Source organism: Grammomys surdaster, unplaced genomic scaffold, assembly GCF_004785775.1.
Source record: "Grammomys surdaster isolate TR1022 unplaced genomic scaffold, NIH_TR_1.0 126163, whole genome shotgun sequence".
NCBI classification, from domain to species: Eukaryota; Metazoa; Chordata; class Mammalia; order Rodentia; family Muridae; genus Grammomys; species Grammomys surdaster.
The window spans coordinates 3,183,884-3,201,948 of record NW_021620970.1 but is presented as its reverse complement, the minus strand read 5'-3'; positions in this window follow the sequence as shown (position 1 = coordinate 3,201,948).

The window sequence follows — 18,065 nt, the reverse complement described above, 5'->3', positions numbered from 1 at the left end:
AACGTATTGACTGAAGCCCCTCTGGAGTTTTGGCCACTCTGTAAAATAAAAATGTCGTGTGTCAGGGAGGATTGTCTTTTATCTTTGGTGTAAGAGGGAAAACCAATGTTGAACATGATGCAGCTATTTCAAGTAAGTCTAAAAATCCGAAGAAACTTTTACAAAAATAGTGAAATAAATTCTGAAAACTTACGAGCTGCATTTCTGAACCAACACGACCTAACCTCAGTAAATTACCAGGGTCAATTATGAGAAAAAAATAGTTTTTCTTTTCTATTTCAGGATATCTTCCCTGCATTTTCTTGCAGGAGACCTGCCAAGTCCAAGCAGATGGTGTTTGTTAAAAAGAAAAGGTAATTTAATAAAATCAGACTCATGTTGTTTACAATCCATTTTACAAGCAAGCAGCATCAACTGTGTTACTCTCTTCCAGTGACATCTGATCACTGTTCCACAAGAAAGGCCAACTTGGGAGAACTTAGCGTTTTCTGCCCTTTTTTCACAACTGCTCGCAGACTGTTTAAAATACCCCTTTTGAATAAAGAGAAGCTAAGCAGGGGATGATTCCCAATTCTATTCAAATTCTCAAAATAAAGGGGCTTATAACACTGACAAATAAATATTGTTTTAAAAAATATTTTTTTGAAATCATTCTATATATGTCTATCTCATCTAATCAAAGATAATGATCCCACCACTTCTTGTGGACATAGTGAGACTCACATAGTAGGGACACCTACATCATTCGGATTGGTTCCTTGATTAGTGGTCTTATTCTACCTCATCATGGCATTTTTCTCTAAATGGAAATTCTGACTTGAGAATTTCACTAGGAAAAGAAAGCATCAGATATGCAAAGAGATGGGAAAGCTGTACAAAAGAGGAATAAGGTAGAAGCAGAATGTTGCTTCTATTGTTTCACAGGCTCTAATGTATGACTACATCTAACGTTCTGACTCTTGCCATAGAGGAAAGTGCCCTTCAAAAACAAGATGATGGCATATAAACACCTACTAGACAGCTTTGGTTTAATTTGTACTGTTTTGGCTTTGATATATGGACATTTCTTACACAAGTCATCAGAGAACTGTATATGTGAGTATGGATTTAATTCATTTACACATGATGAAATGTAAATTGCCTCTCTTCTACAGGAATTGTCTCTCAGGGAAAAAAAAACAACTAAAATTGACTTTGCAGATATTTGTTATATAGTAGCTTAAGATGATGCTATGATTTTGTGATTCTGTCTATTTGAATATGTAAAATATATTTATACACACATACATCCATATGCTATATATTTTGTTTGTTGATGTAATTTTACATTTCAGAATGCCTTCCCTGAAAACAGTAATATTTTACCATTTTGTTTTTTTGTGTCAGCCATGCATAGCTGGAATGTGTAATAAACAATAGCCAACAGTTTTATGAACTGAGATGAATTTAAAACAGGAAAGAGAAAAGGGAAAGAAAGGCTTTATTCTGAAATATGCACAGATCTCAGAGCTTGACTTAATGACTTATAAGTTGTATGTAGTTTTCATGCTGTATTGCTTCTAAGATTGAGAAAATAAGTTAATAAATAAACAAAAGAAGCCTCTATAATTTGTTAAAACACAGAATGAGTAATGCGAGTGAGAGTGAAGAAAATCAACAAACCACTGGGAAGATATGTGGAGCTGTCAGTAATTCATCAGAGCCGGCCTATTCTAGCACCTAATAATTTTTGTGTGCGTGTGTGTGCTCCTTCTTTAGATGAGAACAAATCCAAACGCCAATGCAGTAAATTCTCAGAGGGGAAACTCTAATTCTATTGATGTGCTTCAAGATGGCTTTTTGTTTTCAATTCTGCAAAAGCAGATCGATAAAACTAATGCAGGTTCTCTCCTAAGGTTTTTCTCGCACATTCATAGGTAGGAGACTTGATAATGCTGAGTTAACTGCTTCAGCGCTGGCAGGAAAAACAGAGCACAGCAATGCAGATAAGAGGAACAAAAGAAGGAAACAGAATTACAATGAAGCAGTGTGCTTTATCAGCTGAGCACATGAATTTTGAGTTGTATGTAATAGTAATGTGAGTTTGCTATGGACCTCACTGTCTCACAATAATAATGAAGGTATCAAAAACAAAGATTATAAGAGATTATCCATGTTAAATATCTTTAAAGTTCTGGCAAAGTTAAAGTTTCAATCCATCAACCTCTCACTGCTCTACTGTGACACTACAGTTCTTAAAATGCTTCCTGTAGGAATTCACAATATCAGGGAAAATGATGCCATCCAAAGAAAAATATTAAGACTTCTTACTTTCTATAAATAATGCATTTAAATGTGGACTTGGAGTGTGGGATAGAGATATCTAAAATTCTATTAGGGAAAGCAGGTTTGAAAGAGCTGTTAACAGCTCCTGTCTGTCTTTTTATTTACTTCTTCTATAAGCTGATTGAAGAGAAAACTACAGTATTTATACTAAAAAGCTGAATAGACTTAAGGGACAACGGAAGGCATGGCTCTGTGCTGCTAAAAGTGTCTAAGGAATTGTATTAAGTTACATTTGTTTCAAAAACTTTCTGTCTTCATAAGGAAACAGAAATGTACTTATCTCTGCCATATCCACATATTCAGAATGGTAAATCATCTCCAGCTCTTCTCTAAGAACTCTCTAGAATCAACCACCTCCGTTTAGCCTTGATAATATCATTTACAAACTGTACCACACTAGGCAAGTAATTTGCATCTTGTCTAGGCCAGTAAGTAACAACACTCGTATACATGTATCTTTATCAGTACATCAAAGCAACTCTGGTATTGGCTCTGAGGAAGTGCCATAAGAAATTAGTTTTATTTGAAACCTAAAGATAATAATTAAATGAGTAATAGACCAATTATATAAATAATATTCATTGGTACTGAAAAATCTACAACTTCCTATGGGAAGATCATGGGTCTTAGAGGGGAAGCTATTTTCTCTTCATTACTGAACTAGTACAATTTCAAACTGCATTCTAAATGGCTTTCTTTATACCCACAGATGAGGGGAGCTTTCACCTCTTATCAAAGAAACTATACTTTGCCACAGATAAAGACTACTTCAGAAACTACAACTGACCAAAATGTAGGAATCAACCAGTCGTGGGGTAGCCAGTGACAATCACAACACCTACAATACAACTCCTTCACCTAATGATCAGAGCATGGTAGAAGAGGAGCAGAAAGCCTGTAAGGGAAACTGTTTTAAGAGTACATGTCCTTGAAATGATAGGGAAGCTTTACCCATACCTCCACAATATGACGGTCTTAGCAATACCTGAAAAAGCAAACCACCAATAGTCATACAAGCCTGGAGAGAGGAAATCTCATGAGCCCAATCACTAGACAAGGAACTATAAAGAGCTAACATATACAGAGACCAGAAGAAGTCACCTTCCCCATAGACTGGTTGTTAAGTACCAATAGATCAGCCATGGAACTATTTGTATATATTAATACTAAAAGATCTGTGCAAGTTGTATTTATATATTTATGCATGTGTGTATTTGTATGTAATAACAAACAAAAGGCCAGAAATTTGTGTGGGAGCAAGGGACCAAATGAGAGACATTGAATGTGAAAAAAGAGGGAGAGTTTGGTAGAAAGAGTGGGAAAAATGATACAATTTTACTTTATTTTAAAATGACCACTGTATAATAGTGTCAAAGAATTGATTAAATTTTACTAAGGAAAGAAAAAAACACCTGTGTTACATGAAACATGATTTCCAGATCCTTCCTTGCCACTAACTCCTGCCAACTACCATTTTTTAATGTGTCCACAAGTTTACCTTTTCTAATACCACAAAATTATACTCATAAAGTATGTAGTCTTTTCCAAATTGTCTCCTTTCACTTAGTAATATGCAGGATCAGGGTCTCAAATATTCTAAACAAATAGCCTGACACTGCTGCTACTACTTAAGTTTCTATCATTTTTCACTGATGTCTTTCGTTAATTTATTGTGTGTGCTTGAAAATGTGTGCATAATATTGCTTGCTTTGTGCACGTCAGAGGAACCCCATAGAAGTAGATTCTGCTCTGTTTTGTGAGATCCTAGGATTAAACTCAATTGTCAAGTTTATCAGCAAGCACTTTTATCTCGTAGCCATTCTTCTGTCCCATGTGAATTCTTAGTCTTTTAGGTAGGTAGGTAGGTAGGTAGGTAGGTAGGTAGGTGTGCATATACTATGTTTTATTTTGAAATAAGCTTACACTTACAAAAAAGTTATTGTTTTTAATATGCAAAAAATAGCAAAATATACTACTTTAAATTAGCTTATATAAAACATGAAAATAGAAGCAAGACCCAAAATACTAACTTGAGGAGAACAATAAGAAATGACAGTATCAGGTAGTTCCATGCTTGACTTGAAAGAATGCCATTACCTGTGCACAGGAATTCTATATTCTTCTCTGACTTACTAGCAAAACCAAGAATAATATCCTTGAAAGTTTCAAGTGATCTTAGTTTATATTTCACAAGAGGAATTTATTCCTTGGTAAGTGTGACTCACATAATCTATGAAGCTTCTTTAAATTATGTGATTTCGTTCCTTTCCATCTGCACTTTAGGTAAATAGGATACCCTCACAGTATCTTACATTTATTTATCAAATAAGCAAAGAAAAATCCTGAGGAAAATCCTGAGCCCTCAGACGTTCCCTGCAGTGCTCATTATCTCCACAGTTCCCGAAATGACTTCCTTCAAATGTATCAAAAAGACAAGGCAAGCAAATCCATTGTGTTTACAGTGTGCCTTTTCTTTGGTGTTTATTTATTGCCACAGGACATGATTTGAAAAAGTGACTAGTAGGCAGTCATGGTGGTGAGAGAGTTATTTGTGTATCCTCTAAAATCACTAGATGCTACACTCGCATGCTCACACACTCCTGATTCCCTGGCTCTTAAAACCCCCTACCCCACTTCTGCATTGTTCCTTGAACCTTAAGTGTGGGAGTGTTTCTCAGATGTCTCTGTTGTGACCAGTTCCACAGCTTTTCATTTTAATTTTTTTGTGGTTTTCTATAGAGCTCTCTGTTTGTTGCTAAGAAAAGTTCCCTTGAAGAAGGGTAAGGACTCAGGTTAACTTGTGAATATAAGGATAAATATTGAGAGGATAGTTAAGGATGAGCTGAATGAACAATAACTCCACAAATAGACATGTGAAGGTAGATGACCTCAAGCCCATACAAGGAACTACATGGAACTAAGGAATGCTGAGGGTGGGAGAAAGAGTCTTCTCCAAGGAAGAGTACACTAACTTGTTACCCAATACTAAATGGTTAGCACTGAAAACATACATAAGAGTAACATTATGCAGATGGGACTGGTTATAGTTAAGATTATATATGTATATACATAAAAATAAAAAGGAAAATATGTCATCATATTAAAATCTCAAAGAGAAAATAGGTGTCTTTTACCATCAAGTTCCTGATGATGCAGAAAAAAAAAAAATGGCAAAAGCTTGTGTTTTTTGTGGTTCTAGGAACCCATTTAGTAATTAACTCCACAACAGTTCCCAATACCTGACACTTTGCTTATAGCCTATTTGGTTTAGGAAAGGAAGTGTCCTCACTAAAAACTAAATTTACACTTTTATTATATGGTACATATAGTATATGTTTTAACACAAATCTACAGAGATGGGTTTCCATATGTTTTCTCAGAAGTCTAAAATGTTTGTTATTCCTCCTCATTCTCCTTACTTTCTTCTACCCTACCATATTCCACACCAATTAACCATCGGTGCTCCATTATTCTCTCCTTTTTTTCTGAGGACACAACAAATTAAACAACAGGACATGAAGAAATCAAGCTGAGATTGAACTAAAAGCTTCATTCTTATAGGATTCTCTTCACAGCGCTGTTGGTTGACATGAGTGCCACCAGTGAATCAAGTAATCGACTGTTATCCTAGCTGGGGACTCGTCAAGCTATGATAATAACTGACCCATTGTGTTCTAGTGACAAAATACTATAGGAGTAACCAACCATGTTCTTATGTGATTTAAGACCAACTCACAAGATAGAGCTTAAACTCTCTACCATTAATTAGGACAAGAACTCATGGCTGTGTAGGTATAGACCCTTTGAGAATCTACCGCCATTATTCTCCAACTTGGACACAGTGTTAAATTTCTCTTTATGTACTAATCTTTACGTGCATAGATTAGGGTATCTCTCAGTCTTTATTAGAGAAGCTTCTTTTTTTAGTAGATGGAAATTAATATGGAGACTCACACTAAAAAGCTTCCTGTAGCAGTAGATGGAAACAAATACAGAGACCTAAAAATGGACAATGTGTACCAAATGAGAGACCTTGGAACTGAGGCCTATACGGGACAGCTCAATCAAATCTCTTCCCTTAAGGCTCAGGAACCACTTAGAAGAGGAAGGGGAAAGATTGTAAGAACTAATGGAGAAGGAAGTCACCAAGGAAACAAGACATTCTAGAGGATACGGGGCTGATGTACATGTGAACTCACAGGGACTATGGCAGCATGTACAGGGCCTGCACAGACCTAATCCAAATGAAGTTCAAGCATGGAGGGGGGAGTGCACACAACCACCCATCCATAACCAAGAATATAGCTCAAGTATAAACTGCTCAAAAAAGGAACATTAGTATTCTTTAATGGAGGCTCACTGGGTATAGAAAACACAGTTAAAAGCAGGCAGTAGATGTCCAGCAATAGATGCCCAACACAAAATGAATCAAATCGTTGTTTGGAAGTTTATTTGCATCATAATGCTTTGTCTCAGCATTTCTTTCAACCTTACAAATATTTTCCTTATATTTATAGTTTCTAATTTGGTATTTTTTAAGGAAATTATTGTGTTAATGAATATGTTTCTTAAGTTTTTTCTTAGTCTCATTTTAATCTATTTGTCTTGTCCCAACTTTTAAATTTTTTCTTCTTTATTCTTCTCACCTGTGTTTTCTTTTTTTTTTTTTTTTTTTTTAAAAAGATTTGTTTATTTATTTTATTTATGAGTACACTGTAGCTGTCTTCAGATACACCAGAAGAGGGCATCGAATCTCATTATGGGTGGTTGTGAGCCACCATGTGGTTGCTGGGATTTGAACTCAGGACCTCTGGAAGAGCAGTCAGTGCTCTTAACCGCTGAGCCATCTCTCCAGCCCCCTCACCTGTGTTTTCTAATGAATGTTAAAAGGGAGGTATGGATTTGAATGAGTGGAAAAGTCAGGGGCAGGAGATCTGGAAAGAGTTGGGAGAAACCACAATCAGAAAATATTGCATGAAAAAAATCAAATTTCAATTAAAAATAAAGGCTAAAATTTAAATAATAGCCATAACTGGTCAGGTATAAGAGACTGTGAAGTGGCCATCCCTAAGCGAGACATCTATACCCATCTGCTCCACCCAAGGCTCAGAGATCATTATAAAAGAGAATATGGAAGATTATGAAAGCTAGAGTTAGTGAAACAATATTTTCTAGACATGAGAGGGCCATCGTTTATAATGATTATAACTGCATACAAAGGAACAAACCTGCAGAAATTACAACATAGTTACAATTACAGTGAACTTACAGAGTCCTCTGCTACTTAAGAAATTACTGACAATTGGAAAGCAGGAGAACGAGGAGTCATTTTTCTTCAGGAAGGCAGCTCCCAGAAGGTCACTCAAGTTCCATTGAATGGTCGAATACCCATACACATCCTGGAAGTACTCGGTGGACACATAGGTTTAAAACAGAAAATGTGAGTCAACAGGGAAAATTGAGAGTAGAGGAGAATAGAAAATTAGAGAAAAAGAGTGTTGATTAATTTGATGAAAGCATATTATAAGCATCTAGGAAATTCAAAAAATGAAAAGGTAATTTTTAAAACTTTATTTCCTTAGTAGGCTTTTAAAAATGTGAAGATCACTCAAGGACAACATTCTTTATTTTTTGTAAATATAAGTTTACTGTACATGTATAATTTTTTCCATGAATGCATATATTATTATATAAAATGCTTTTTTTTATTTTGTGTATTGCCAATTTTCACTTTGATAACTATATCAGGAAACTATATACAACATTAATTTTTTATTATTAGAAACATAGATATTAAAATTATGTCAAATTGTCTATCAGTTCTACAACAGACAAGTTTAATCCATGATTTATATTATAGAATATAGAATATGTAGCTATTCTAAATAACATGAAGCTTCAGGTTTTGTAGTCATTTCTTTTCCTATCTTTCCAGTCAATGATACTAAACTATCTCATAATTGGGAAAAAAACTACTTGAAGTCTTGAATTTTTGCATTGTTTTATGTTTGTCACAAAATGTATTTTTGGTTAGTCTGGCATTTAAAATTTTTCTTAGATGATAGACATTAATCCAGCAAGGTTCAATGTATTGTAAATCATCCTAGAAGGTAGAAAATAGCTATATACATTATAAAGCTGACAGAAACTTTTCTTTAAATATAAAAATGCTGCATGTAATATCAAGGATAGGAAAAAAATTCCCTTGAGTTTAGATTTGAAACTGAAGTTGGAAATCTCTTAATATTAATTCCCTTAACACTTACTATCTATATTTGTATATGACATAATAGATTTTCCTTAAAACAGGAAATAACATAAATTTTGTGTATGCTGAGAACAGGTAGGGATGGGAGGATGGGGAACATGTATTGGGGAGGAAGAGTGCAGGGAGAAATAGATGGAATTGCAGGTATTTGGGAGACTCTGTGGAAACCTAATGCTGTGCAAATTTCTTGAAATCTATGAGGATGACTCTAATGAAGTCCTCCTGCAGCAGATGGGAGAACAGGTGGAAACACCCACATCCAAACAGTATGGGGATAGAGTCTAAATTGGAGATCTCCATCGGGTCCCTCCTCAGGAAACTCACAGTAGAGGGGGAGGAAAAAAACTTTAGGAATCAAAGTGGATAGAAAACACTGCGAGAACATGACCTACCAAATCAGCTATGAAGGGTGCATATAGACCCAGAGAGACTGAAGTGGCAAGCATTAGACATGCAAGAGTCTGCAAAAGATCCTCTGATTTATGTTGTATCTGTTGGCTTGATGTCTTTGTAGAACTCACAGTGGGAGCAGGTATGTCTATGACTTTTAGCCTGCACTTGGGACTCTTTTTCTCCCATTGAGTTGCCGTATTCAACCTCAATTTGAGGGCAATTGCCTTGTCTTATTGAACATCATTTTGTCATGTTTGGTTGTTATCTGTTGGATGCCAGCTCTTTTCTGAAGGAAAATGAATGGGAAGTAGGATTGAGGCAGAAGGAAGATAGCTGGAAAGCTGAAAGGAGTGGTAGAGATAAAAACTGTGGTTGGGATATATTGTATGAGGAATTAATATATTTTCAATAAAATAGAAAATAACTATTCAAAGAGTAGCAAAAAGGTTGCCACTTACAACAGCAATCCCACACAAAGACTTAACAAGTTCTGTATTAGAGAACATGAGTACGTTAAAATTATCACCAATATATGCTGTATGATCATGCTTCAATTGGTCAAACAGGCAAAGCTACATTGAATTTTGCTTTCAGATTCACTAATTGATCATTGCAATTGACAAATACAAACTAAAATGTAGCATTGTGGTTTTTTGAAGATATCTCAATTTTTATTAAATTATATATATATATACATATATATATATCACAGAAATAAAAAGTAAAATAAATGAAATAACAAAGGTAAGAAAATAAGTTAATGAACATAAAATATGTAATGAGTTTTGCAACAAAATTAATACCTATCCTCTTGAAAATACAAACAAAAATTTCACTTAGACTAAACAAAAATAGAGCAGACTAAAATAAAATCAAAGATATCTAGAGAGGCATTGTCAATGCCAACAGAAGCTTGAAGGCGTATTATAAATGAAATATATACAACGATTTTCTGTTGAAATAAATGCATACTTCTTGGGCACATAAAGTACATTAAGACTGAATCATAAAAAGATAGTGATATGGAAAGATGAATATTAAGAAAAGCTATATGTGCCAGTAATAAATGTTCCCATCTAAAGAAAAGCCTGGGACTAGATTGTTTCACTATGTGTTTCAAGGGTACAATTACAGAAATAATACCAACTATGTTCAAGTTACCAAAAAGTGGAGAAAGGAAATCTTCACTTTCAAATGAAAGTCTATGATAGCATAACCCTGATGCAAAAACTCAACATCATCAACCTGAGAAAAACCATGGTGAGCGTACAAAAAATTGCTCAAATAAAATACTTGCAAACTGAATTCAATAATACATTAGCAGATCCTTCAGTTGGGATTCATCACAGGGATACAAATATAGTTAAATATGCAAGTCAGTAAACAAGATACCCCCTATCAAAATAACAAAGGAAAATATGTTAATTTTTAAAACATGTATTAGAGGATTTGATTAAACTCAATATACTATGATGAACAGGAAGCAGTGAGGAAGATAAAGTGTACAGAAATGCAATACAAAACAAAACAAAAGCTAATTTTGAAAAAATAATAGATAACTGCATGTCTGATGGAAAAGCTAAAAGCTCTCTCCCTAAAAGAGAAAAAATAAATGGCTGTTCACTCTTATTAACTTAATTCATCAAATATCTGGAATCCTTAGCGGTGACAATCAGACTAAAGACATATAAAGTGAAACACAATTCATAATGCCACTATTTGCAGATAACATCATCTTGCATGTAGATTTCTATGATGTACATTAAGACTGAATCATAAAAAGATAGTGATATGGAAAGATGAATATTAAGAAAAGTTATATGTGCCAGTAATAAATGTTCCCATCTAAAGAAAAGCCTGGGACTACCATTCACTTTGAATGAGCAACTGAGAAAAAAATTTGCCCTAGAATTTCAGCCTTCTTTATACATTTTCTGTATTTGGGAGTCTAAATTAAAAACTTTTTTCATTGCTAATTTCAATTTAGGCTTTTTTTTTATCAGAAAACCTATTGGAGTTTAAAATTGAGACTTTTTCTTAGATCTTGCTAGCTTATGATTTTTCACTGTGTCCATTATCTTCTCCAGATGTTTTCTTTTATTTCTCTTCTGTTTTGCTTTTTTATTTATTTATTTATTTATTTATTTATTTATTTATTTATTTATTTTACATTTCAGAGTACTGACATCATCTAAAATTTCATATTTTTATGGATTCAGACATCCATGCTGATACCATGGATATTACCTCTAAACTCAATCAAATTCATGACTGCTAAAATAATTACTTGAGTATTCGGCCTTTGTTTAAATTTGAACATAACGTATGAAAAGTATGAAGGGAGCCAGAAAGTCCAACAGAGAAATATTAAAAATTTGAGAGCTTAGCCCACAGCCCAGATGGGAGCCAAGGACCAGACATTGAACATTAGGTTTGTTGTGAACAGCACTGAAAGATTTTCATGGCCGAGTCATAGGCTACATGATTTGGGAAAACCCCAATCAATTTTGAAAAGCAACATTTTTAAAAGCAAAGGATCCCTATGCCTTATGGTATATGTAAACAATGACATTTCTAAAAGCCAAGGCTTTAGGCAAATTGATTAAAGAATCATTAGGTGGTCTTTCCTTACTAGATTTATTTTACATAACCAATAAGATAATTAAGCTTAGTTTTGGATATAATATAATTATATCTACAGCAAAATCAAGTAACGTTGAGTACCTCCATGGTGTAATGCTTAACTCACCAAGACTATTGTTGTAGAGCAGTTTCCAGAGATTGAAACATTCCATCTTGCAAGACAGCTCTTTAAAACAAAAAAGCTTCAGGAAGTGCCTCAAACTGACCAGATCCACTATATTCTTTCTTCCCCATGTATAAACTGCAAAGACTACCAAGAATCACTTTCAGAGAAGCCAGCCTATAAAGAAGGTCCAGAGTCAAGCCTATTTGTCTGGAAGAAGCAGAAACAATCCTAGCAGGGGAAAAGAGAAAACTTAGCAGACAGAAGGAAGCAGAGAAGTGCCAAACTGTCTAGGAAAAGCAAAGCCAATCTGAGCTGCCTTGAAGAGGGTCAAATCAACTGAGCCACCTGGAAAGGTCATTTTCAAGTGTATTGAGCTGCCTACTGGGTGTGCAGTGTGCTCTAGGTTCCCAGATTTTTTGAGGTGTCACTCATGCTGAGGTGGATTTGAAGATACAGATGTCTTTGATTAATTTTTTTCTCCCATAAGTAACCCTTCAGCTTTATTCCCATAATTAATCACACTATTTTTTTTTGTAGCCATACTTTCATATGTCATGAGCTCCTTACCTGGATTCATTAGACATGTGTGTATTATTGTTATATCTCCCAGAAAAAATCTGTCACACAGAACTGCAAAAGCAGTGGAGATTTAAGAATATGTCAAGAAAGGACATAACTAGATTCTTACAAAGAATTTGGGAAAATGGAAATAGCAATCAAGAAGCAATAGGTTTATCTAATCCAACACCATGGCAGAGATCAGTGAAGGGACATAAGACAAGATTAAATTGCTATTTTCATAGCATCATTCTGAGAAATAAAGGGTAATCTGTTTGATTCATGGAAGCCAAGCGAAAATTAAAGGCTACACTGAAGGCCAGGAAAATAATACACTGAAATCTCTTGAACATACTAACAAGAATTGCAGCAAGGACTGAGACTGGCATAATCTTAATATATAAAACCAAATTTGCTTGTTATTTATCCTGAAATGATACTGATTAAAGTGGTTTGGGTTGGCCATGTTCACTTTAAAGGGATTTGGCTACTGAATGAAGTTATCTGGAGAAAAATGAAGGGATGTTATTTGTCTACTTCACTTTATCAATCTGCTGCATTTGGATTTTTTTTCTTTATTTCTTTTTAGATTAGTTTTCTCTTGCTAGGATGAAACATCTCTTGAAAAACAATGGATGGAAAAAAGGGTTAAGTTTGGCATATGTAATTCCAGAGGAATAAGAGTGAATCATGGTGGAGAATGACAGCAAGAATCAAGCATGGAAGCTAAAGCAGAAAGCAGAGAGAGGTAATGGGAAGTGAAACATGGCTTTAGACTCTCAAAACCTGTCTCCAGTGACATACTGTCTCAGCAAGAACAACAGTGCTACCATTCAGGGACCAAGCATCTAGAGCCTTTTGGGGACATTTCTCATTCAAACCACTAAACAACTATGGTACTGTATTATATTTTTGAAACATCACTTCATAAGATTAAATATTGAAAAATCATTCTCACAGGTGTTACATCCTAAATCTATAGACAGAAAATCTACACTATAGCAAATAAAAATGAAAAATTCAAGTTGATGACTCAAAATGAAAATTATATTTTTAAAATTATTAAACTTTGAGAGTATCTAGTATCTTCAAGCAAAACACACTTACCTAGGAGACAACAGAATTTGAGAGGAGATGATAAAGAATGTTCCAGTCTTGCCTCCAGGCATTCTTTATATCTTTTATCTCTTAACCCTGGATTTCCACAGTTGTCATCATAATACACATTGTTTGGGATAAAAGTTTCATTTTATTAAATACATCAGTGAATTCCAAAGTATTGTGGATTATAGATTCCTGAATTGAATGATTAGGCATCTTAGTCAAAATGACAGAAGTACAATATTTAATAAAAATTATCTTCATGTTATTCTTAATAATTGTGACTATTCCCACTCATTTAAAGTCAGTATGTTGACTACTTTTAATAAGTGTGTGGAAGATGGACCAGCATTCTACCTGCTGCCTTCATAGCACTGTCATAGTTCATAAATTTCCTATAATCATAATGGTACTTTCTTTGTCACATCATTTACTGCCACATTTTATTACTATCAAAATAATTTTTCATAACAATATCTTCAGTGTGTTCTATAAAATATTCTACTAAATTAGCAGGCAATCATCACTTATGAAGTGCATTTGCTATATAAGCCATAAAACTAGCTACTACAAGAGCAACATCAAAGAAGACATGGCTTTTATAACTTTACAGAAATACCAAGAGTAGACATGTGAGGAGGCTTGGGAGTAGTGAGAAAACAATTCAGAAGTCAGAAGTCAAATTCAAAACAGCAATCTTCAAGGGCAAAGCTTTAGCTAACTGTCTTCATCCACCTTAATGCTGGCAAAACTATTCTTTTTGGCCATTCCAGGGCCCCTACTTTGTTTTATCCTGTTGTGAGCTGCAAGTCTATCCCACAGCAAGATCTCTGTCTCACTAGGCAGGATGCTGATTCTGTATTCTCTCTCAATCTTGATCTCAGCAAAGAACTCCATCTTCTATCCTGTTCTCAATAGAGCATGATTCCATTCTACTGTCACCACAATCTCCATGACGTCCAATTTATCTGTGGTTGCCACAAGGTGATCAACTGCACTCCACTCAACTTCTATCTTTGCTTAAAAGAATATTGTGGCTATTAAACTGATCTGAAACTCTTGACCAAAGTGACATGAAAAGGCAAAAACTGATCAAGATCTTATGCATTTTCCATGAAACTCATTGGCAATAATTTTCAAAGATAAATTAGACTGAAAGAGACTATATCTTTCCACAAGGGCCTACCTAAAATGTCCATGTTATTAATAAACTATATAATAAATTTATACTCATATATTATCATATTATTATGTCTTTTCAATAATTACCTCACGTCAATTATCAATCTATTTATTAGGTGAAGTGAATTGTTAAGGAAATATTGGAAATGTTTCTTTCCTTGATGTTTTTTATGATATATATATCATTAATATGTATACATCAGTGCTATATATATATATATCAGTGTTATTTCTGCATATAAAGATAACACACGATCAATCTAACAATCTCTTCAATCCTCTTTGTAAAGATACCATAATAAATCATGTACCCTACAAACCACATGATATCATTAATCATAGTTTTGAAGTGGAGACTTTTATTTAAAATCAGTTTGGTATTGTGTGAGAGTCTGTGTCCTCCTTATGAATAGTGACCTCCACTGTGAGTGCACATGGAGGGAGAGCCTGCTAGGTCTCATCGTGTTCTCTTTCATGAGCACTCATAATGATTCTGCCTACTTCCTTAGAGCCTGAAAACCTCCCTTGTGCTCCACTTATGACTTATGAACATAAGTAGAACATGTACATTCAGATGATAGTATAAATTTACATTCAAGTTGTAAGGCATATTTATTTAATGACAACTCAATTCAGCTCAAATTCCAGTCCTGAATCTTGAGACACCAAAGTAGAAAGCAAAATTATCTCATGGGGAAATTTGCCACCAGCAGTGTTATTTCTGCATATATATAATTCCTGAAAAAAAATATATGTGTGTGTGTGTGTATGCGTGTGCATGTGCATGTGTGTGTGTGTGTGTGGGTGTGTGTGGGTGTGTGTGTGTTTTGTTGGATGTTTGAAAATATCTGTTGTATAGAAAAAAGCATTTTCCATAATATATGAAAAATATAAATTTACATAAATACAAATAAAAATATGGAAAACTGACAGCAATTGAAGGAAGTCTAAAAAGTAGGAGAAAAAAGAGAGGTAGAAATTGAGGGAAAGAGAAAGAAAAAAACGAAATGTAAAGCCAAGATACTGTTTTTTAGATTGTTTTGTTTATCTAATCTAACCTTGTATCTGTCTCCGTATTAACTAATTAGAGCCTATTTTTGTATTCTCCACTCCTGATGTGCCAACGCCTGTTTAATTCACTATGGCCTTCGGTTAAACTTATAGGCATATTTGGAATCTGAATATCTGTGTTTACATATTGGTGTTTCAGAAGCATCTACCCTAAAGATTCATTATTGTCTCATTTCCCAACCATTACTGGCTCAGGTAATTACTGGTATACCCGGTCTTTATCCTGTGATTGGTAGAAATCTATGTCTAGTATTTGACATATTTTGAGGCATAATAAGATACTTTTCATTTTGTAAAAATTGGTATCATGTTTCTGTTATGAGATTATATTTAAAAATCTATGATCATACAATTAAAAAAAATAAAGTTGACCAAAATAAGAAACGGCAAAGCAGGTGCTCCCTCCATGATCTATCTATCTATCTATCTATCTATCTATCTATCTATCTATCTATCTATCTACCTATCTATCCAAAATTATAAAGCTGACGTCAAATTACTAAAGTTTTAAAAACTGACAGTTCGGTACTATCATCAGTTTTCCTATGCTACCTGTCCAATTACTGATTGGTCATTGATGACCTTATGATCCATTCATTGTAAAGGTTATACATATGCTAACTTTCCTGGTCTTTGCCTTTCAATATCAGTTACTCTGTTTCCAGGGTGCATTGTTACTCTTACCACCTACATTCCCACAGGCAACTGACATTGTTCCCTTATTTTAAATACGCAAAATTATTACAATGTCATTTAACATTTTCCACATTTCTCTTCTTTTTTAAATAATATTTTGATAACCCCTTAAGAAGTTCCTATAGTGTATGTGAGTCACATTTACTTCTTCCTCAACTCCTTCCTAAACCACTTCACTTTCCAACCACCAAACTTTGTGTCTTCTTTTATTTATATTTGATGAATTTCAATTCATGCTGTCCAAATATTGTTAAATGGTAAAGGCCTGAAGTGTTGTCAACCTACTAAGATGACTATTCTTAAATAAAAAGTGACTCTCTCTTTTCTCTAACCTACCAATTGCCACCAGCTCCTTGATTAAAGACTAGAATTTCATGCCCACCTCCTTATTCTATGCTCAGATTTTGCCTGGTGTAGCTACCTTGTTAGTTCTGTAAAAACCAATTTATTAAATTCATCCACCACCTCTGACATGTACAATCTTTCTGTCCATCTCTTCTGCAATGATCCCTAAGCCATGATTAAAGGAGATATAATATAAATGTCTCATTTAAGGGTAAACATTCCATTGTCTCACTCTTTGAACTGTGACCAGTAATGGGTGTTTGTGTTAATCACCATATATTGCTAGAAGACTTTACAATGAGGATTGAAAGATGCAATAATCTAAGAGTATGGGGATAAGTTATTATGAATTGTTGTAATACTGTATTCCCTCCTTATACCTAGTCCATCATTATCCCTTCCCTCTTTAATCACTCTTAAGTTCTAGTTCTTGTGTGATGCCTTGCTTCAATATTTTATTGGAATTTTACACACCTGGAACAAAGGCTGAATTTTCCTAAGTACCTGCAAGTAAGTGTGTGTGTGTGTGTGTGTGTGTGTGTGTGTGTATGTTTATAATATTTTCCTCTATGATTATCAATATCAATAGAATTATAAATAGATCTTCTCTTTTTGTCATAGATAGATATTCTACCATAGATTCCTCTTGGTCACAATTGTTTTTCAAGCTCTAAGCAGAGCTTTGGACACATTCTAAGCATCAACAGTTCCAGATGCTATTTCCAGAAGCCAACACCTCATCTTTATAGCCTATTTTCAACTCTAACTGCTTTTCATTATGTAGTCTGTCTTTTTGAAGGATGTCTTTCATTTAAAATTCAATCATATCAAACCTTCTGTCTGTACTATAGAATAGAGGGACATTATTCCAAGGCCTGTGGCTTAATAGGTATATGAGCAAATGTCCCTTTCCTCTCAATGTGCTTTGTCAAAGATTTCTGAGAATAATTTAGTCTAACACTCCACAAGAGGTTCGATCCTTTGCCAGTGCTTCTGTTTCCTGGAAGAGAATTCCAAATTTCATAGCACAGTGTAGCATCAATTATTTATAATTAGCTATTGGCATTCAAGGCTAGATTATTTTACTCTGAATATGACTTTTAATAGCCTTTCATATGTGCAGACCTTCAAAAATCTTTTACCTTTTTTAATATATCAGTTCATAGGGACTTTGGTGTATCACACTGATCCATTTTGTTGATGGCATTTCACTGACCAGACTAAGTGAGAAAAGAAATCTTAAATCTCAAGTTATACAAAAATACTTGTATGTCTGTGGATAGAAAACAATTTTAGAAAAAAACAAGTAAAAGCTATTTTTCTTAGTGAAATTTCCAGGAGTGCAGTAGTATAGGGCAGATATAGTCATCCCTTCTG